Genomic DNA, 8000 nt, shown 5'->3' on the forward strand with positions numbered 1-8000 from the left:
TAACCAGCAGTCACTTTGAACGATTAAGTAGTGACGACATACAAGCCTCTATCCATTCTAATATCCTACAGTACTTGTCTGGTCTAAAAAAGTGGCGACCGTTTTTGTTGAATATCGAGGTTGGCGACTTAATTTTGATAACTTCTCCACTAATTATGTTATTTATAAGAACTCTAAAAGAGCACAATTCTAAAAGAATAGTGAATTTAATGTTAAAATAATCTTGAATCAATAAGGCGAATTTGTTTACCAAAACATTATCAATTACATCATTTAAAGAGTTGGTACACAATATGGAGATGCATCAACGCAAAGACCTTTCACTATAAAGTCTTGAAGCACTTTTATATGGACAAAACTCATCCCCTGAGTACTCTAATGGTTGTTCGATCACTTGATGTGCAAAAAGACCCATTTCATCCTTGTGAAGACGATGAAGAAATTCTTGATCCTGAAGTACTTTATCTCAGTGTAATTAGAGCCCTGATGTATCTTACAAATTGTACTCGGTCTGATATTGCATTTTCAGTTAATTTACTTGCAAAATATAGTACCGCACCAACTCAAAGACATTGGAATGGTATTAAACATGTCATTCGTTACCTCCAAGGTACGATTGATATGAGATTATTTTATCAACATGGATCAAGTCCACAATTAGTTAAATATGCGAATGCAGGTTATCTTTCAGATCCACACAAAAAGATCATTGCAATTCGTGAGGAAAAATGTAAAATTAATGTCAAGAAGATACGATCAAGTGATAATCTGATAGATTTATTCACTAAAGCATTACCAACTGCAACATTTAAAAAGATTGTGCAGAACATTGGAATGCGGAGAGTTGAAAACCTATTATCATGCATTTTTCATGGGAAGTAATGTCTTAAAAACTAGTGCTGATTATACTCTTTTTCCTTTACTAAGGTTTTTTCTCATTGGGGTTTCCTTTGCAAGATTTTAATGAGACAATTCTACAGTGTTTGGTGGTACACATGAATACTGTACTATTTTTCTTTCGCCATTAGTTTTTTTCCTACAGAGTTTTTCCTTTGTAAGGTTTTAACGAGACATATTTTTTATATGTGATCATCCAAAATGAGAGTATTATAAACCGATTTGTATGACCACATTTAACCGTCATAATAGTCGTGATTATTGACCGTCCTTACTCGTCATAATTGACCGCTTGTAGCCATCAATTATGACTATCTGTAGTCGTCATAATTGATCGTCCTTAACCATCAATTATGACTGCCTATAGTCGTTATAATTAACCGCCTATAGTCATCATAATTGACCGTCCTTAGTTATCAATTATGACGACCAAGACCTCCTTTATATTCCTATATATATAGATATTATTTAATGTTTTCAATATTAAATAACAAGCACCTCTCTCACGTTCAAGATCTCTCTCTCTTTATCTTTCGCTCTCTCTCTTTTCATTATTTTCATATCAGATTACATATTTTATATATTAGGAAAATGGATCTTCGCAGCTCGGCTTCTTCCTCCCACTAATTAATTAGTAACTTTTCGACTAAATTAAATACAAATTATCATTATCTTAGTTTATCATTTACAGGCGCAATCTGAAAGCCCAATCTCAACTTCAAATTGGCCCAACACCGTTTAAAAATATTATAAAAAAATAAAATAATGTAAAAATAATTTTAAAAAATCTAAAATATTGTAAAAAAATTAGTTAAAAATTTAAAATTTAAATATAATGACTAAATCAAGTTACAGATTGCAAACGATAAATTTAAATTTAAAATTACAAATTGTAATAAATTTAAATTTGCAACAGTAAAATATTAATATGAAATAACTACAATAGCACAATCCCCTGCATCAATCTTGAGTCTTGACAGTCCGTACTCCATGCTTTTGAGTCGATAACTTTATAGTGATTTTTAATTTTCTGGCATCTAATTTTATTGATAAGATGCACTATTGAATTTTACTTTTCTTAGATTGTTTTAAAAATACGTAAGAGTATTTTAAAAATACAAGAAACTAAAAAGCAAAAAAAACAAATTACACTAATTTGGGTTTCAATCGGTGGTTGTAGACTGTAGAGCCACTAGTATTCTATTAGGGTGGAGTTAGTGTGCTACCTAGCTTTGACCGTTGGGCGTGCCCACCAGTATAAAAAATTTTACTTTTTATTTTATATTTTCTTTTTATTTTATATTTTTAACATATTTAAATATTTTAAAAAAATAAAAAAAATATATTAATATACAAAGTCACTTCCTTAACTATTAAATAAAAAAAATTAAATATATAAGTGATCAAAATGAATGGACAAACTCACAAGACATATTAATATTTTCCATTTTATTAGGGGGGAAGGTTCAACATGCGCTGGTGGAGCTCCGCTTTAGTAACTTTTTGATTGCTATATCTTAAGAGTATTTCTATTCGGTTTCTTATAATTTTTCTTAAATTTTAGCTAGTAATTACATTTTTTTTATCATTTTCTCCTAAATTTTTCTCATTTTTAAGAAATTTTCTATATCTCATTCCCTATATTTTGTCTATTTTATTAAAATACGCTTTTCCTATTTTTTCTTTATTATTATTTTTACTATTTTATTTCTACATCTTTAATTATTTTCTATAAAATATATATATAAAGTGATTTAAGGAATAAATAGTATTTTTCTAAATATAAGAAACTACTATTTAAATAATACATCTTAAATATTTTCTTTCAAATAATGAACTGGATGGAGTATACATTTAGAGAAAACTCCAAATATAAACTATAATTTAGGAAAAATGAACTTTTAAGATGAAAAAATCTAATTGCAAACATAATTGTGACGCCCCCAAATCCCCACGCCCGAACACAGGGAAATCGAGACGTCCGGATGGTAACAACCTTTGACCACCATCCTAATGACGGGTGCCAAGTGTGTGCAAGAGCGACAAAGTGCACAAGACAAACGCAGCGAGAAGCAAGTCAATAATTAAGTACCAGAATTTTTTTTTTCTTAATGTAATACAAACTGTTTAAAACATACTTAAATAAAATATTACAAAAACACAAATACAGGTTTAAAAACAGATAAAAAGCACAGCATCAGCAACCCGGCGGAGCCGCATCCTCGGGCTCAGCCTCCTCCTCCTCTTCCTCGAACTCTGCACCAAAAGCTACGGAACCAAGAAAGGTTCCGCAGGTAAGTATGACCCAAACACTACCAGATGAAAATACATATAACCCAAACCACAATAATGCAAGATCAAACAAACACACGCCCCGCAACACATATATTACCACGCACGCCAAAAACCCATAAGGCCCACCAACCTCCATAAAGCCAAACCTCGCCATTATCCCCGATAATGGCCCAAACCACCATTTTCCCAGAAAATGGATCATATCCGAAAAACCATACCACAACCCGCTCCGTATGCACCATGATCTCCCCTAGGGATCATCCGCACACCCTGGCTCAGTGCCACACCGTAGAGAACGGCTACGCGTGCGACACCTAAACGAGCGATGCCCAGACTCGTGCCAAGCACGTACCGGGCCAGGCCATCCTCTAGCCCTCGCCAGCGAAGGGCCACGGAGTCGGTGAATAGAGCGATGCCTAGACTCGTGCTTAGCACGTACCGGGCTAGACCCATCCTCTAATTTCCGCTCCCGGAGTCAGTGAGTAGAGCGATGCCTAGACTCGTGCTCAGCACGTACCGGGCTAGACCCATCCTCTAATACTACTCCCGTCATCGCGCAGGGCCTCAGAATCGGTGAATAGAGCGATGCCTAGACTCGTGCTCAGCACGTACCGGGCTAGACCCATCCTCTAGTACCGAACTCGTCAGCGCCCAGACGACAACTCAGGGGACGTCACTCAGTATTGACCGCTCCCGAGTGACCAGAGGAGCTCCACCGTGATAATAACCCATCCCGGCTTGGGCTCGTGAGACACACGCAACCAAACACCCAAAAACGCCGATAAACATGATTAACCCAAATAAAACAAAATGCACATGTATGCAATATGCAACGCACACAAAGCAAAATGCAACGCACGCCAATAAAATGCAGCGCACACCGCACGGCACTACCAAAACAACCAGTCACAACCAACCAAACAAACACTCCGTCCTCAATCCATCCGACCCCCGAAACTCCTCGGACTCAGTCCGGAATCAACAACCAACAACAATTAATAAAATATATAATTAAATAAATAAAACAATTGAATGAGCAATATATATTAAAATCTGAAAATAGGGTTTGGAAAATACTTACAGCGCTATATGGCAATTTTTGAAAACACGAGGCGTTGCAAACGGCGGAAAAACAGCAACGTCACAGTGAAAATTCACTGTGGCCGTGGGTCCGAAAAACCCACTTTTGAACGGGGACGAACTAGGACACGAGATTGATAGGGAATGGTCTAGAGGTGGTTGTGAAGCTATAGGAAGTGACGGACGGCCGTGGGTGGCGGCGAAATGGCCGGAAATGGCCGAAAATGGCAAATCGGAAAACAAGCTCGTGGGAGCTGCTCCGGTGGTCGATGGAGGCCGGAAATGGGTGGGTTAGGACGGCAAGAGGCCGGTGATGAAGTGGTGAAGAAATGGTGGCCGGAGGTGGAGTGACGGCGGCGGATCGGAGTGAAATCCGTGGGTGCTTGTTGGGCTTTTTCCGGCCAAATGGCCGGCCGGTTGGGGGTGGTTTTCGGTGGGGAGGTGCACCGGAGTGAGGGGAAGAAAATGGGACCGGTGGGAGGTCGGGAGGTGGCCGGACGGCGCTGGGCTGGAGGAGAGAGAGAGACGACGCGGGGGAGAGGGAGGGAAGAGAGAGAGAGCACGGGGGGGGGAACCGATCGGGGAGAGAGAAAGAGAGAAGAAGAAAAAAAAGAAAAGAAAAAAAAGAAAGAAGAAGAAAAAAAGAAAAAAGGAAAAAGAAAAAGAAAAAGAGAGGAAAAAAGGAAAAGATGTAGGGAAAAGATGAGGTCCAATCCTCATTCCGGGAAGCAAAACTAACCCGCCAAAAAGATTAAAAACCACAAAACAACTAAATAAAACACAACATCAAATAAATTAAAATAAATTAAAAACCAACTTTAAAAACGCAAATAAATTAAAATAAATAGCTAATATATTAATTAAAATAAAAACAAATATTCAGCGAAAATACACTCAAAAACGGGTCATCACAATAATTGTGTACTAACATGTGTACTAATGTAATGTAATTGGTTAAAAAGTAAATTTTATTGAAAATATTATTAATTTAAATTTTGAATATGAAAGAATTAATATTGATATGCAGATTAATACGCAACTCTACTTATACGTAACATAACTCTTTTAAGATATCGGATGAAAATGCTCGAGCTGATCAGAAGAACAGTACCGAAGAGATGATGAGTTCTATAAATAAAGAAACTAGCCGCACTGAAAGGACCTGAGCTCTCCCAGTAGATCATGCAATTACATCATGATCTATCCAGGGAGGTGATTGTTAGGCCATCAAAAGTCTATCTATTTGCCTTCATATATCCAATACAATGTCATGCTTTTATATATGGACAATGCCTTTTGGAAAAGAGGGATTACAAATATATAATTCTGCAAATAGACTTGCAGTGACACCATTAATTAATTCTATCATATATGCTTTATGAACGTTGCCATTTGGAAAAGAGTTATAATATTATATAAAATTCTACAAATGGACTTGCATAGAAGTCTTTGTTAATTTACTCAGTTTTTGCCATCCCACCCAGTGAATTTTCTTCTCCCGAGATTGGTTACTCCACCAAAATCTGGCCATCATCATTTCCATTTCATGACATAAGGACTTAGGGAATAAATAGCAGCTCATTGCATATGTCGGAATTGACATTGCTACTGCCTTCAATAAAATTTCCTTTCCCCCTTGAGAAAGCATATTGCCCTTCCACATCTGGATTTTCTGCCACAACCGTTGCTTTATACCTGCGAATGCTCTTTGTTTAGATCTCCCCACCATGGGAGGAAGCCCCAAATACTTCTCAAATTGCTGAGTGTTGCTTCCTCCCCACATTGACATAATGTTAGCTTTCACATCTTCGCCCACATTCTTGCTAAAAACCATCGCTGTCTTTTCTTTATTTATGCACTGACCTGAGGCTTTCTCATACTCCTCCAGCAGAGATAAAATTTTTTCATTAGTAGGGCCATCAGCTTGGCAGAAAATTACACTATCATCCGCAAATAAAAGATGGTTTACACGAGGGGCCCCTCTACAGATTCGTACCCCTTCGATCTTGCCTGGTTCAGCGTTTCTTCTTAATAGGTTAATTAATCCTTCAGTACATAAGAGGAACAAGTAAGGGGATAAGGGATCCCCTTGCCTAATTCCTCTAGATGGGTAGAAAGGACCTTTTGGGCTGCCATTGACAAGGACTGAAAAAGAAACTGTTGATACACACTGCATAACTAGGTCAGTCCACCTTTGTTCAAAGCCAAGTGCATGCATTATTCCCCTCAAAAAGCCCCATTCAACTCTATCGTACGCTTTGCTCATATCAAGCTTAAGCGACATGTAACCCTTCTGGCCCACTCTCTTGTTTTTGATGTAGTGTAGAATTTCATACGCCATCAAGACATTATCTGTTATTTGCCTCCCGGGAATAAAAGCACATTGAGTTTCAGATATAACCATAGGCAGAATTTTCTTGAGTCTATTTGCAATAACTTTTGATAATATCTTATAGAGGACGTTACAAAGACTAATGGGCCTAAAATCAGCTACCCCTATAGGATTATCTTTCTTGGGGATCAAAGTAAGAAAAGTATGGTTTAGGTCCTTAGGAAAAAACTCCTGATTCAGAGCATTCAAAACAGCCTTAGTAACTGAGTTTCCAACCTTGCTCCAGTACTTTTGAAAGAATACCGGAGACATACCATCAGGACCCGGAGCCGTGGAAGGGTGCATTTGCTGAATAGCTTCTTCAACTTCCTTTGCCTCATAAGGAAGTAGTAAATCTGCATTCATTTGGGGAGAGACCTTTTTTTCTAAACCTGAGAGGACCTCAACAAACTCTGGATCTGAATCAGAAGAAAATAACCTTTGGAAATAATCCACTATCAACTCGCCCATTTGCTCTCCCCTTTTCCAGTTTCCATTTTCATCTTTTAGTTGTTTGATCCAGTTTTTCCTCCTCCTTACATTAGCTTTATGATGGAAAAACCTTGAGTTGTTGTCTCCTTCCTTTAACCATAAAACCCTTGACCTTTGTTTCCACATAAGTTCATCCCTTTCTAGCCATTTCTGGACTTCCTCTCGGGCCACCTTGTGTTGAGGTAGTTGTTGATAACCTGGGTCCAAATCTTCCATCTCTTTTAGTTTCTCTTTAGCCGAGGCCAGCTCTTTTTGAACATTTCCAAAAGACCTTCTATTCCATATTGATAGCTCAACTCCACATTTAGAGATTTTGCCCATGAGGTCATTACAATTCCCAATTCCCTCACTTTCATCCCAAACTCTCTCTAAAATCTTTGTGCAATCTCTGTCCCCTATCCACATTGCTTCAAATCTGAATAACCGATGGCCCTTTCGCTTCGTCAGCCCCCCATTAGAGTCCAGCCAAATCGGGGTATGATCCGAGTAAGCAGCTATCCCATGTTGGACATGAGTAAAGGGAAAAGCTTCACACCACATCAAATTTCCCAGAAACCGATCCAGCCTCTCACATATAATATCTCCCTCTCTCCTATTGCACCATGTAAAAGGTTTGCCAGAAAAACCAAGATCTCTAAGTCCCTTTTCCTCTAACACAGATCTAAAACCTGCCATTTGCCTTTCGCTTCTAAGATTCCCCCCATGTTTTTCAGATTGGTTGAGGATCTCATTGAAATCCCCAAACACCAACCACGGACTAGTCACTCCCCTCCCCAAAGCTTTAACGATAGATCACACCTCCTCCCTTCTCTCGGTTTGTGGATGGCCATATACCCCCGTGATAATACCCACCCCTCCCTCAAAC

This window comes from Carya illinoinensis, chromosome 14 (assembly GCF_018687715.1).
Source record: "Carya illinoinensis cultivar Pawnee chromosome 14, C.illinoinensisPawnee_v1, whole genome shotgun sequence".
NCBI classification, from domain to species: domain Eukaryota; kingdom Viridiplantae; phylum Streptophyta; class Magnoliopsida; order Fagales; family Juglandaceae; genus Carya; species Carya illinoinensis.